Genomic DNA, 16,260 nt, shown 5'->3' on the forward strand with positions numbered 1-16,260 from the left:
GTTGGTGGTTCTTGTTTTATACTTTTTACTTTTTTCAATTTTTATCCCATAATTTCCCTCATTCTACAGGCCCTACCCTCTATCGGGGATAATTTAAAGTTAAGCTTGTTGGGTATCCACATTTTGCGTTTAGTGGTTGCTTGTAGCCCTGAGGGGCAAACTAGTTGGATATCCACATTTTGTGGTTTAATTTAGGCTTGTTGGATATCCATATCTCGCGTTTAGTGATTCTGTGTAGTTCTGCGGGGCAAACTTGTTGGATATCTACATTTCGCGGTTAGTGTTTCATGTTTTAACACCCCGTGGCCACTCAAATCTAGTCCCATATACCTCATTATTTATCAAAATACTAGTCCATGGCCTCAAATATTTATTAACGTTTAATAGCTGAACCCCATAGTTCAGCCATGGTGCTGAGAAAGCTATTTATGCCGTGGTATTCAGTGCGATATAGACTGAATATCGGATGTGATTCAGTACGATATAGAAATATTAGGCGCAATGTTGATGATGCAATTTTTTTGACGACTTCAAGTTTCAGTAATAAGCCCATATCAATCAGTACTTGGTGTTTAAAATTGTGTATGCGATATGTTGGGCGCAATGACAACAATATCGAACATTCATAAACACTTGAAAACGTTCCTGCAATCTTATTTGTTGTTACCCGTGTGATATGACACGATATCACACGGGTCATTGCGTGTGCATCAACGTGATACGCGTACTCCGTTATTTGAACCAATCGGAGTCGCATAGCAACAAGGGACTGTTCGATTTTAAGCCCTAGGTACTTCCTTGTAAAATGTAGATTTGAATTGATGTGTTTAAGAATGAGAATAAATGTATTGTTTTTAGCCGCTGTCGTGCATCTATCGTCTCATATAACACGGGCGACATCATTATTTTTGGCGTAAAACAATGATGTCGCCCGTGATATGAGACGATAGATGCACTCCGGTGGTTAAAACCAATACCTTTATTCTCTATTTATTAATATGTTTTGATGAATCCAAGTGTGTGAAAATATTGGATCCAACACATAATAAAGATTAAATTGGATGCTTTACGCCCCATATTTATTGGTATCGCTATGAGGTTTAAAATATTCGACTTGACTACGTCTAATCCGATATTTTAAAACTCATAGCTCGACCAGTAAATATGGGATCAATCGATCAAATTTTAGAGAGATTGCGATTTCCATACGTAGGTATCGGACGTACGTTGATCTATTCAAAACCACTCTCCTGTATCGAAGCGAGGTCATGTATTTAGCCAGTTTTGAAGATTTTCCACGTGCAAAATCAACGTAGATACATCTTTGAAAATGCACAAAATTTGTCCATTTCACAATATGTTAAAGACAGTCAAGGATAATGAACATGCGAAAGAAAGTCTAGTTATTATTATGATCGTTTTTGTTTGTAACAAATCATTAAATTTATACGCGATGTCCATACGCAGAGATTGCCCATTGAAATGTGTGTGATACTTTGCGTATAAAAAGGACATTGCCTTTTCTTATTTTGGATTCCAACATGGAATAAAACCAAGTTGCTATGTTCAAATATGCTGATTTTACCTCATGTCGAAGTTCATGCAAAGCGCCCAATTTTCGGGACGAAAAAGTCTCATTTTGAAAGTAAAGTCATGATATATGGATGTAGTGATCATTAATCTATGTTTTGGGGCAACTATAATATTTGGGGAGCGTAAAATAACAATTAAGTTTAAGCAGCATGTTAACCTTGGCTTTTAGTCAAAATCAAAAGCGTGCTGTTTGAATTAGGCAGAGACTGGGTAGCAGCTGCGCCAACCATTATTTTTTCAATCACTATGCCCTCTATTGACCTAGATCAGATATTATAGTAGCTTATAGTCTTAATTCCAGGCGTCTTGTTCTTCTTCGTGACGAATGAGCACAATCCAGTTTGGAACCAAGACTAGCAATATCTAACACCGTATTAACGTACGTTAAAACGTACGTTAAAACGTACGGGCCACGTGCTGCGTATGGAACATCGCAATCTCTCTTTTATATCATAATTGGTGACTTCTAAAGTGTACAGTATAGAGGTTGTTGTCTCCCGTAATGTCAATATTTTTCAAATCAAAACAATTCAAGCAGAACTTGTGAAGTATTAGATAAGAGGGTATTTTTGTGTATATATTTTTGATGGTTAATATAATATATTTAATTCAAAAGTTTATAGTTTTCATTAGTGCAATTTGTAAATATTAAAAGCAAGCATACGTTTGTGAAGATTATCATTCATCCAGGTAGTAAACAGTATTAATATTAAACTATAATCTAGTCAACTGGACTTACTATTTTTTGAGTGGGAAATTTTCACGTCCAATCTTTTGCCGCCACAACATCAGTAGGGCTGATGATGCGTTCAGGATTGGACGTGAAAATTTCCCACTCAAAAAATAGTAAGTCCAGTTGACTAGATTATAGTTTAATATTAATACTATTAAAAGCAAGCATAAGTCTATAATTGTAAGAGTATTGGAGCATATTTAATGTTAATAATTGAGAAAAAAATAGATGTGTATTTGAGTGATTTACGCGATTCCTACATTACGATATAATGTATGAATAGAATAAAATGGCAGAATACAATAGATTTGAATTGAAAGTAGACTTTGGGTGAATAAAATGGCCGCGTTGTTAAGGGATCTAAAATGAGCGTTTATTGCGTTTCGACAGTATTTTTTGTGGGACATGAGAGCACCTCAGACCTATCGAATTGGATTCTGAATACGAAGCATGTCTTTCTGATATCAAATATTTTTCATTTTTTGAAAATCACAATATAATACAAATTTTATGACAAATTATAACAATTTGATATTTTTCAAATTTTTGATATATAACAGTCCTCGAAGTAAATTATATAAATCTAATGACATATTCTTAAAGTGTATGTAGCAGGGAGGAAAAGCCGACGGTCAAAAAGACCTTTTTTTTTGGTGTTTTGGGTAAAAAATCCATATCTTCAATACGAAAGGTCAAAATTTTCAATTGATCGTCGGCTTTTCATCCCACCTACATACACTTTAAGTATAAATCATCAGATTTGTAAAGTTTACTTCAAGTACTGTTAAATATCAAAAATATCAATTTTTAATGATTTGCCATAAAATGTGTATTAAATTGCGTTTATTGCGTTTCGACAGTATTTTTTGTGGGACATGAGAGCACCTCAGACCTATCGAATTGGATTCTGAATACGAAGCATGTCTTTCTGATATCAAATATTTTTCATTTTTGAAAATCACAATATAATACAAATTTTATGACAAATTATAAAAATTTGATATTTTTCAAATTTTTGATATATAACAGTCCTCGAAGTAAATTATATAAATCTAATGACATATTCTTAAAGTGTATGTAGCAGGGAGGAAAAGCCGACGGTCAAAAAGACCTTTTTTTTTTGGTGTTTTGGGTAAAAATCCATATCTTCAATACGAAAGGTCAAAATTTTCAATTGATCGTCAGCTTTTCCTCCCAGCTACATACACTTTAAGTATAAATCATCAGATTTGTAAAGTTTACTTCAAGTACTGTTAAATATCAAAAATATCAATTTTAATGATTTGCCATAAAATGTGTATTAAATTGCGAATTTCAAAAATCAAAATTATTTGATATCAGAATGACATTCTTCGTATTCAGAATGCAATTCGATGTGTCTGATGTGCTCTAATGTCCCACAATAAATACTGTCCAAACGTTCATACCCCAGCCCTTAATTTCACTTACTCTTTTCTTCATTTCATTAACTATCCGTTATTTATTTTTGTCTTTTTTTTTAAACTTTGGAAAACTCAACATATTTTTTTATGAGATGTACACAGTAAACACACAACGCTTTACAGAAAAGATTTTAAATGTCGGGTTATAAAAAGGGTATAAAGACATTTTGATAACATTTATAAGACATTTCTGAAAATGTGATGCGAAATATTCTAACAGAATGTTATTTTACTGCTGACAAAACATTTTGCCCAAAATATTTCACGATAACATTTTAAAAACGTATTCATGACCTTTATATAACTCGACATTTTAATGTTATTAAAACGTTTTGAATAAACGTTTTAAGAACATTTTTGTGATTGCTGGGTAGGTACTGGTTCGGGCAAGCTTGGATGATAACCGTAAAGTTATAAAGGTAAGCGTCAAAATTGCTCGTGAAAATGTGCTCGTCATAATTGCTCGTGAAAATGTGACGTGTCATCTCAAAAGGAGACACTTTTGGGCAGGATCGTAAATGGAGAAATAACCAAAAATCTGCCCGGGTGATTTTTTCACAACTTGGGTTTGTTGCGAATTTGTGATGTTATTAATGTTAAAAATATTGTCTGATAGTTTCAGACCAGAATATAATTGGCATCCTGTATTTTTTGAGACATTTTTCAAGGTAATTTCTACTTCTCAACATTGTCAATAATATTTTTATAGGCCGATATCTCAATTTCCAATTTTATAGGGGTGTCCGATTTCTATATTTAAGATATGGTAAAACCTTAAAATTGATAACCTATCCAAAAGTGTCTCCTTTTGACATGACACGTCACAAATAGCCGATTAACCGATTAAAACCTGATTTGTGAAGTCGTGCTGGTCGTGCTGGATGACGTCACTGGAAAATGCTAATCAATCAAATACAGCTCGTTCGTTATCATTGCCAGACTGCTTGTGTGGAGGGAACCCGGGAAATTAGAATAGATGCAGATATACAGCTGTTTTTATTCATTTTTAATGGCCAAATAGAGTTTTTTGTAGCGTAGTCTGTGGACCTCGCTGACTTGCCTAGCCCGTTAATGGTTCAATCCTAATAAAGTAGATAAGATTCAGGTACTGATCAGGAGGGAGGGAATCTTATAGAGGGCCTTAAACAAGGCTAGTAATAGTATAATCATGGCATTGCAGCCTCGTGATCAAAAATAATTATATTACAGGTCTTATTGCTTATATAGTAATTCAATTGTATTTCGTGTTGATTCAATGAGGACAACATTTTATTATATAATTATCAAATGACATATTATGAAGAGAGTTCATTTCCCGATCGGTCAAAGAATAATGGCAAATAATTACATTCTCGCATGATTCAATAAATTAATCCATTTTCGTGGTTCATGCAATCCATTAAATTTTTTCATTTCATGTGGCTACGGTGTAATGAAAGAACCCATCATCCCGGATGCTAATTTACTTATAGCATTACAGTAGAGGTGAAAGTCAAAATTTTCACGCGCATTTCAACATTTAAATGATCATTTGAAAGATCGTTTTAAGACCAAATTAGTGGTATAATTCTATGCAAATTGTCGCGCATTCTGTTTTCTAATTATATTATTTTGAAACTAGCTATACGTTTCAATTAATATTCTAACGATAGTTAGAATATAATTATATAATATTATATAATATATTATTTAATAAAGGCCCAATTATTAAAAATAGCTTCGTCAATTTCACATTTCCATTTTACGATATGAAACACCAATTCTTTATTACTTTCTCTTTCTCTCCTTTCCATCCTGTTTCCCCTCCACATTATTTATATTCTTCCCTTCCTCTCCACTCCCTCTATCCTCGCTCTGTCAAACCTTACCCCTTCCTATAATACCCATTCGCACTCCAGTTACCCCATCCCCAGTTGCGTTGTCACGGGTTGTCTTTAGGGGAGACGACTTCTAAGGCAAAACGTTATTAACCAAAAATGGGCAAAAAGGCACTAAAACTTTAAATATAACGGCTGCCATGATCCATCAGGGGAGGGTCAAGAAAAGGAGGGCAAGATGTCCCTCGGGGTAGCTGATCCTCCCCCTAGGCTACCGCCACTGTTTCTCCCTAACAACTTCCATTGCCTTCACTCTCCCCCTCCCTGCCCCCTCGCAAACTGATTTCGCAAACTGATTTTTTTCCTCATGATCCCACACAAAAGTATATACCAAGCTAGCTCTTGATCAGAGCCCTCGCAGTACCTTAGAAGATCGAGAGATCCCCAAGTAAAATAAACCCAAGCGAGTGACTAGTTAGTATTAGTAAAGAAAATGTATATAGGCCAATCCATTCTGTACAAAATTAATACCACTCCTATGCATCACCCAGCAGTACATGTATTTGTACAGAGCTTGCCGAAGGCAAGCTTCACTATAGGCAAGTCACCAACAAGTAAAGTAGGACCACTCTACCTGAGATATTGGTCAACCCCACACACCAACCATGAAAGTCCACTGACCGACGCGCCAGCGGAGGTCTTTACTATAGTGTCAGAGGGCATATGGCATGGTTTTTTCATTTTTTCTTTCAATTGGATGGAAAATAGGTTGGCTTTGGAGCAAAGCTAATACCAAGCTTGACGTTTAGAACAAAATAATATTTTAACCTAATTCAATCACTAATTTTCAACAATATATGGTGTATTTCTTCCCAAACAAAATTAGATTTCCAATAATTCATCATTTTAACTAGATAATAGATAACAGGTGATTATGCCTATTAGTCAATGAGGAAATGTGGAAACTATTGGTCTTAAATTGACGCATTTTCCTTCTTGCATTAATTCTAACAAAACGCCCCACAATGCAACGGATCAAAACTCTTGAGGTCATGTAAAATTCGAGATACTATTAAGGGCGCATCCCAATAAATCATTTTCAAACCACGTTACCCTCGTTTAATTCATCTGAACGCAGCAAAGGAATAGGTCACATCCAATATGCAACACGTTGAGGAGGGTGTGTGACTGTGAGCAATATCGGCATAACAACTAAGGACGATAGGCATCCTGTGTAGTTGTATACACTATGAAAGTGTTACGTACTTCTTTTCAATTTTTCCCCGATGACGAGGGGCATCTCAAGTTGTTTTATAGCATATTCAACCCATCGTTGGACATTTTTCAAACAAATCCAGGCTACCGGGCAATCATGTATATCACGCTATGCATGACTGGCAGATGATTGACCGGCAGCCTGGATTTTTTGGAAAAATGTCCAACGATGGGTTGAATATACTTTACACACTGTGAGATTGTTGCGTACTTTTTTCCAGAAGTTGAGGACTTGGATAAACTTGAGGTTTTAATTCATATTTGGTGTTATTCAACTAATCATGCTAATTGGGCTATACACTATACAGCAAAACCTAATAATAAAAAATGACACAGGTGGAAATGTTACGTATACGCATTAAGATGAAATTAGTTATTTGTTCTGTAAAAACAAGTATGCTGGAAGGGATTAAAGTGTGACAATTAAGGGCATCTCTAAGCGTTTTCCTCGATAATATATGGTGTCATAGTAAATAATTAATTAGTATGATGACTTGCAAGAAAACAAAATAATTATTTTATTAGCCTGAAAACAACGTGTCAATAATGAGTATTTATTATTTGGGATTATATTTTGTCACAATAACATCTCATTAATTCTGTTAGGAAACCTCAGGGGCTTATAGCCAATCATTTGTATAACCGTCTCGTTGCGTAGACTGAACAAGGGAGTGGCAGTGTCTTTAGAAGATATATAAAAGAAGATCAATTCGTCACAGTTAACATTATTATTTCACTGGCTATGACTTTTCATGTTCTTCATATTAACTGATGGAAATATGGGATATTTCAGTTTACGTTGTATCCTTCTCTTCTTCTGGCTTACTACAATTTGCGTTGGGAAACAGGTTACTATAAAGCACCGTAAGTTTATATCTTTTTCATATATATAGAAACATCGTCTCTCTCTAGATGTCCTTCGATCTGTCTCTGTATGCCCTCTCCCCCCCACTCTCGCGTGCACTCGCCAGCAAAAACCAATGATATGGGGCACAGGTCCCGCCTCCTTTTCACTTATGACACTAGGATGTATTTATATTGTCTCCGAGGACTTCGACATAATTCAACGAGGACCGTGAACATGTTGAAAGTGCCTAGGGCCTTAACACAGGTTTCTGAATATACTATGGATGACAAAATGTCATTGCAAATATTTACAAAATGAAAGAAAAGAAAGACAGTGCAGTGATTTATAGTGCGCTACGCACAGGCACAACGCCTAGCCGTTGATCCACAAGCCGCTGACCACTACGGCCCCACATCATTCCATAAACCATTTAACACCAATTCAGGGACTTTGCTGCTTCAAGAGCGCACATCCTAGACATTCCACAAATAACCTTTGCAACCAGGATCAGCTCCCCGAGTTTCGTACGGGTTGCAACGAGACAATAAGCAGTAAGTTCCATGTCCAGGGGAATTTCAAGCTAACTCAAACGCGAACCCGCAATCTCTCGCACCATAGTCGAACGCTTTATCGATTGAGCTAAGTTGACTGAAATACCTTCCGATTATTTGGTATTATTATCCTTATAAAAGCACACCGACAGAGAGAGGACAATTTCCGTTCGTAATTTTCAGATCCTCGGAAACATGCATTACAAACATGCATGCATTACAAACAAACAAACATGCATTACAAACATATTTTCCTGCTTGTTTTTAGATTGTTTTCTTGTGTCATTTTATAATAAAGCCTGAAGAAGGTACGCCTAGTACCGAAAATTTGCTGCTAATGTACAACTGTTTCCCGTCTTCGTTTGTTTTATTTTATGTTATATATTTCACGGGAGTGCATCTTTAGAGATCCAGTTAAAGTATGTGTGTTTCGTCAACTTTCTGTCTACAAATATGTAATGTGTAATGTGTCAACTTACTATTTTCACAGAAAACACTACATACGAGTGGCGTTTGGTTGGAGGTAACACCGGATTTGAAGGACGTCTTGAAATCCGCTTTGGTAACCGGACATGGGCACCCATGGATGGATCGTCATGGAGTTACGAAGAGGCCATAGTAGCATGTCGCATGTTTGGATTTTCCCATCCTTTATCACCCGTGTTGGGAAAATTCGGATCTCGTGCCAGTGGACTGCTTTACAACGCGTTTTTTCGATGCAATGGCGAGGAGCAACATCTGTTGGATTGCCGTTTTGATCTCAACATAGTGGACTTCGTCAGCGATTGGGAACCATTGATAGATCCCACGGATGTTGGCCTTGTATGTTTACCAGGTAAATCAAGTATTATGATCTAAATTGATCTCATCTTGCAGAGTTTAATAACTTCCAACACATTCAACTTAGCATTAAACATGTTCTCCATTTTAGTACTTTTTAGTTAGGCAATGTGCTTAGTTGGTATTTAGTTCCTGCACAAACCTGCCAAATGACAAATTTGCTAGCAAATTTGGACATGCATCCCGTGTTTCCAATTGAAATACACAGGAAAACCACCTGCTGTGCCAAAGGTTACTTTTCCAGACATCCTGTCTAGACGCTGTAATGTCAGCACCCATCTGGTCACGTGGGCATTAAATTAAGTGCCTTTATTTAAATGCCCTAAGACGACTGATAAAGGTTATTATGCCCCAAAATGCAATTTCACGTTATTTTCACTGGTAATGTTATTTCGTCCACTTGACTAACGTCATCCTGTTACGATAATTACCTAGGTCATTTTTTGGTAATTTTGAGAACAAAGTACAAAAATATTAATGGTTCAACCATGCATTCCCTGATAATTTGTATCATTATAATGTGTTCTTGTTCAATGTCGTATTATACCACACGTGACAGGGTATAAAACGCTTACAGAATAAGTACAAGTATTTCGACATTGTACAGCTGTACTCCATGGTTGTATGACGCCACGGTTGGTATATATAAGGTGACCGTTGATAAGAAAAGAAAATTAAAACAAATCAGTAGAGTAGAGCTCCCTAACCCAAATCAGAGAAGCAAGTGGAGAACTTTATTGGACATAACAAAAGCAAAACAAAACAAACAAACAAAAACAAAAAACACATAGTTTTGTCCAATTTTATCACGCAGGAAATTCCACTTACCAGATACGACAACAGGAACACGGCGGAGCAGTGGAGATATTTAACGGTGTCGACAAATGGGGCTACATTTGCCTTTCGCGTATATTTTACAAGAAACGTTTCTCTACGGCTTCTTTTATTTGCCAAAGTCTTGGATACCTTGATGCAATGGCTATGACTCATATAGCCATAGAGAACAGTGCTGCCAACATTTTTATGACGAATCTGCAGACAACAGGTTGCCTTCATACTGATACTTTTGCGAATTCTACTATGAATGGTTGTCTTTTGTTTTCAATTACCGAAGTATGTAGCTGCTACAATAACCAAGTGTTTGGAGTTTTCTGTACTAGTAAGTATTTTGCTTCAGCGTGCTCTGATATCTTTCATTCAAAGGGTCATGATGACCCTTTGATCTTACAATCGCATTATCTGGACATCTGTAATGGGTGTGGTGCTCAAACTCAGTTATAACAAATCTCATGACCAGGGGGACATTTCGCATGGCTCGGGTCAAAGGTCATGTAGAGGTAAAATCCTAGAAATGCCTTTTCTGGACATCTTTAAGGGGTACAGGGGTCAAAATCGATGACAACAAATCTCATGAATAGGGGAACATTATGGAATATCTTGGGGATCGGATCAAAGGTCATCTGGGGTCAAATCTTAGAATTGCATTTTCTGGACATCTATAAAGGGTACAGGGTTCACACTCGGTGATAACAAACCTCGTAACCAGGAGAACATTTTGGAACATTTTGCGGAAGTCAGGTCAAAGGCCATCTGGGGTCAAATCTTAGAATTGCATTTTCTGGATATCTGTAAAGGGTACGGGACTCAAACTCGGTGATAACAAACCTCGTGACCAGGAGAACATTTTTGAACAATTGTGCAGGGGTCAGATACCTCCTAAACACAAACACACCCAGCTTGGTTTGTGGTCTATGACCACCATTTGCAACTAGTTCTTCTTCTTCTTAAAACAAATCTCATGGCCAGGGGAACATTATTGAACATCTTGCAGGGGTCGGGTCAAAGGCTAACTAGGGTCAAATCTATTATTGTATTATCTGGACATCTGTAAATTTTACGAGGCTCAAACTTGGTGACAACAAACCTCGTGACCAGGAGAACATTTTGAAACATTTTGCAGGGGTCAGGTCAAAGGTCATCTGTGGTCAAATCTTAGGATTGCATTTTCTGGACATCTGTAAGGAGTACGGAGCTCAAACTCGGTGACAATAATCCTCATGACTAGGGGAACAATTTTGGAACATTTTGCGGGGATCTGATACCTCCAAAATACCAACACACCCCAGCTAGGTTTGTGGCCGATGACTACACACCCCAGCTAGATATTCTTCTTCTTCTTCTTCTTCTTCTTCTTCTTCTTCTTGTTCCTTTTCATCTATTTTTACATCTTTTCACATTTTTCTTTTATTTACAGATCACATACCAGATCCTCAAACCACCTTCAGTTTTCGTCTTAGTCAGTCAACTGGGATAAATTCAGGCATTGTAGAAATCGATATTGCCAACCAAGGATCGTGGCATACTCTGTGCATGTCGAATGCATATCAGAATGTAAGAGCAACAATTATTTTTTTTGTACAAGGCTTTCGCGCGCTACAAATAAATTTGTGCGCGTATTATAGATATTGGCTATAGCGCAAACAGAATATATTGGACGAGATAGACAAATATTTTTTTATCGAGTGCATGTTTTTGTATCAAATGTTTTACAATTTGGTGATTAGGTTGTTAAACGTGTTTACAAATCGATAACAAGTATTGTTGTAAATTAAAAGAAAGATTATTATTTTGATTTTATCACTTTTCGACAGCAAGCGGACACATACGGAGGACTTTGCCAACAAATCGTACCTGAAGGTGGCCTTGTAGACTACCATAGTATTGGAATAGATGATGAATCCAGCTGGAAGATAACTGAAGATTCTATGAGTATATGGCTGGGAGCAACTGATCTTGATGTTATACCGATAACAGTAATAGACAGAGTAGCCTACGTCCGCGGATCATGTCAGCGCTACGGTTATCATGCTGTACATTTGACTTGCTTAAAACGTAAGTAACATTTGTTCCATGCAGGTACATACATTACGTGCGCAGAATAAGAAGGTTCTAGCTAACATTTTTGTGTTTGCGGAGATAACCTGTGTAAAGAACTCACTATTAGTTTTGTAAACTTAGGGGCCGTCCAAAATTTTCGCCATTTTCACTTACGTACAAAGCGTACGTAAGAGGGAGGGAGGGGGTAAAAATCCTGGGCAAGTGTACGTAAGAAAAATGGCGATTTGTTTGAGCAATAAAAAAAAAATGAAAGTGAAAAATTATGGGGTTTTTTTTCAATATTTTATTCATAAGTTATAACCAATTGACCTAAAATTGTTCTATTCGTTTTATCAATTTCTATAACATGCCATGCAAACAATGATTTTCTCTTTAATTTTGAGTCTAATAATGCACAGTGGTCATATTTTACATGATACTTTATTTCATACCAAAATGCTTAAAAAACATTTTCTATATATCTGCGCTAGGATCAATGGCAGCAAAGTGTTGATTGTCACTGTTGCGACAAAAGGCATAAAGCCCATCATGAGTTTAATTGCAAGAACATACACCAAACAAGGGATGTCCCCCTGGTTCCCCTTATATATGATGTGATCGTGGGGGTTGTGGAAAAGAAAGCATAGGATGTTCTGCAGATTTTGGAGTGCATTAGCCATGCATTTGGTTTAGATTCGGGCGGTATTTTAAAGCTATATTTCAATTTATTGATGGCTTTCGTTTTCATGAAAATATGGTTTAAAAAGGAAGTTTTTTCAGCATTTTAAAACTTATCTGGAAAAACATTAATCCAGAACCAACTATCCTCCTGGAACACTTATAATAACCCTAAGCCTAATCGAACCTTTAACCTAAACTCTAAACTCTAACCTCAACTCCAACCCCAACCCAACATCTCAATTTTGCTATTAGTAATAGGCCTACTCTTGGAAATTCTTCGCCATTTTATTTGTACGTAACTCGAGGGAGGGGGGTAAAAAGTTATGTACGCTTTGTACGTAAGTGAAAATGGCGAAAATTATGGACGGCCCCTTAAAACGCCTAAATTTCAAAAACCAAAATATCATTTAGATCCTTGTAATTCAGAGTCGACGAACTGATGGATTATATTTTAATCACCTACTGCCATTACCGTGAGTCACATCTTGATGAGGCAAAAACTTTTTCCATAACCATGATTACATACATATACTGCTCCAAGAAAGTATCCTTACACTTGAAAAAATAATCACAATATCAAATTTTTTTCAATAGATGCACTATCTAATCCGGCACATTATGACACCTCGTTGAATCCAATGTGACTTCAAGAAGCAAAGTTACATGCAATTGAATAGACAAAGGTCCGGTTTTAAAAGTGACCAACTGGCCTATTCAAAACTCCACGGACTAGACATCTGGTTTGAGAGTGGTAAATGGCTAATGTGTGCGTGCCTTTAAAATAAAACAAAAGGAACAAAAGAAACCAAAACTGCAACAAAAGAGCTGCCAAACAAAATGGAAGTTATGAAAAGTACAGAGAAGTAAAAACTGTAATAAATAAGTGCTTTAAATAAAGCTTCATTGAAGAAACTGTGTTGTCTCTTTGTTGCGCTTGTTGGAATCTTTTTGCGCCTTGTATATACCAGTTTGTCACTTTTAAAACGGCACCTTCATCTATTCAATTGCTTGTAACTTTACTTCTTGAGGTCACAATGGATTCAATGTGGTATCATAATGTGCATGATTAAATAGTGCATCTATTACAAAACAAATTTACCTAACTCTAACTGGTTGCCAGATTTATGAGTAGGACCAGTCACATACATATAAATATGTATTCCCCGGTAACTGGACTGTTTCCCGTATAAAACTGTCGATTTCAGCAAGTTAGTCACTTAGTTTGAGTTTGTTAACTTTTGATGGTGGGGCATGTATATGACAATGAAAAGAATTGATCTAGATTGATCAGTTACTACAATATGCTCAAATGTCGTTTTTATTATACCACTACTAATTGACATCAAATTCGATTCGGTTTTATATATAATGCCAATACCACCTCCTCGCGTACCACTTATTCCATCGTGTCGAGGATAGTTTAGAAACAGATAACCTGGGGGTTTGAATTCCCCAATAATGACATTTTTGTCGTCATACAGCCATGTCGCTGTCAGAAAAAAGACGTCAATGTCATTTTCAGTTGTATAACCGTCTTGTTCCTGACAGACCAGGCATTCCACAGACATATATCAAGAGTAGTTTCATTGACATTTGAGACACACTTAATTGTACGCAAGTTATTAAAGTTATAGGTTTAGAGTACACAAGTGTTATTCCCAATAGACATGATTTCTCACGTTGCCATATGCAAGCGTTTCGTCAAATCATAATGATGCCGATTTCTGACAACAACATTTAGATTCGTTTCATTTTTATTATTCGTTTTTAGATATATACTATTTTGTTTTTCTTCACAGCAATTACCGTCGGTGAATTCAAAGGACGAATACACCGCTCCCTTTCGTGTCAGGAACGTTGTGAGATCACCGGGAATGAAACCAAATCAGACGTTTGCCGATGTGACACAAAATGTGAATTATTCAACGACTGTTGTATGGATTACTATTCAACATGCACATCACCAACCAATGAGAAGCTTTCTAACGCAACAAAGTTTCCAGCAGAACTGTTTTCTTGTTCTAAGGTATCGGATTACATTCAGACCGCGTTTTTGATAAGTAAGTGCCCAGACGACTGGGAAAACGAGTCTATTCGTAAAAACTGCGCCTCTGAATTTTCATATGGTATTCAAGCTGGTTCACGACATTGGCCACTATATAATAGCGAAGGCTACAATTTTAGAAACCTTTTTTGTGGCATCTGTAACCGTCAACACGTTCTTTTCCTTGAATTTTGGAATATGGATAAACGCCAAGCCACATTGGACCAGTCAAGGACATATGATTTTGGTCCTCCGCGTCACAAGCGTCAGACAGGGCCATTGATCCCATCAACCAAGATCTTTGCGATAACGACCACAACAATGAACAGCAACAAAATGTATATACAGGACATCGTTTACGCAGCTGCTTTCTGGACTTAATCGATACTTGCCCGGAAACACACGGAAATGAGTCAGTTCGAAATGCATGTGAGTCTTATGTGGCACCAGTTTGTCACCGCGATGATTTCATTTACGAAGTTACGACAAAATGGCCGAGATACAAAAACCCCAATTGTTTACTCTGTCACGGCGCTGAAAATGTTAATGATTTCACGACATGCTCCTTTACCGAATCGTCCGAATCGGCTTGGACCTCTTCAAATGGCTACTTAAGCTCCGTTGTTTGGAAGTTTCTCAGTAACACATACGATCGTAAAAACAGGTATTGCTCGAAAGAAGAAGTATTTGACACCTTCTCTGGCATTTGCCGGCCACTAGCATGCGCTCCAGGTTTCCTATTGCAAGACGGACACTGTATACCAGACCCACAATCAAGGAATAAAGTCTTGGAACGCTTGCGTGTAAATAACGGAAAACTGTCACCCCTCTCCCCGTGCAATGTTGAGAAATGCCAATGTCTTCAGCGGTTCCCCAATGTGTTCCAACATTGCTTGATGGGGAGAGGGAAGGGTAAATCAGTGTTGTAGATGTCATGTTTCTTCCCAAACACAATATAGGTCATTTCCATGAACATAAGAAATTTTGCACGGAATTTCGACAGAGTGTGCCAAGCGTTCCAAGGACTTTTTTCCTTGATTGTCTCTACCGAATGCAAAATATTTCATCTAAATTTCGTTTTTGTCTCATAACTCAAAAACGGAATGTCGTATGAGCTTCACATTTTACACGATTTGAGAGTGGATTATATACTTTGCAATCATAATAAAATTGTTCATAACGAATTTGGTTTATTTAGGGAGTGGTCACCGAAAACACCCCATATGCTAAATTACACACTTTTCATAATTATGGCTCTAAACTGCTCTAAAATGTCAATTTTGTCCATAACTCAAAAACAGAATGTTGTATGAGCTTCATATTGCACACGATTAGAGAGTAGATAATATACTTTTGAATCATAATAAAAGTGTTGATAAAAATGTTGAGTTATTTAGGGAGTGGTCACTGACAACACCTCCTATGCTAAATGACACACGTTTTGTAATTATGGCCCTCTTCTGTATGATACTGAATCAATTTTCGTTTTTGTCTCATAAATAAAAAAAAAAAAAAATGCATTTTTCGTACAATATCACAATGTTTTGCAGCATGTTATCC

This window comes from Amphiura filiformis, chromosome 14 (assembly GCF_039555335.1).
Source record: "Amphiura filiformis chromosome 14, Afil_fr2py, whole genome shotgun sequence".
NCBI classification, from domain to species: Eukaryota; Metazoa; Echinodermata; class Ophiuroidea; order Amphilepidida; family Amphiuridae; genus Amphiura; species Amphiura filiformis.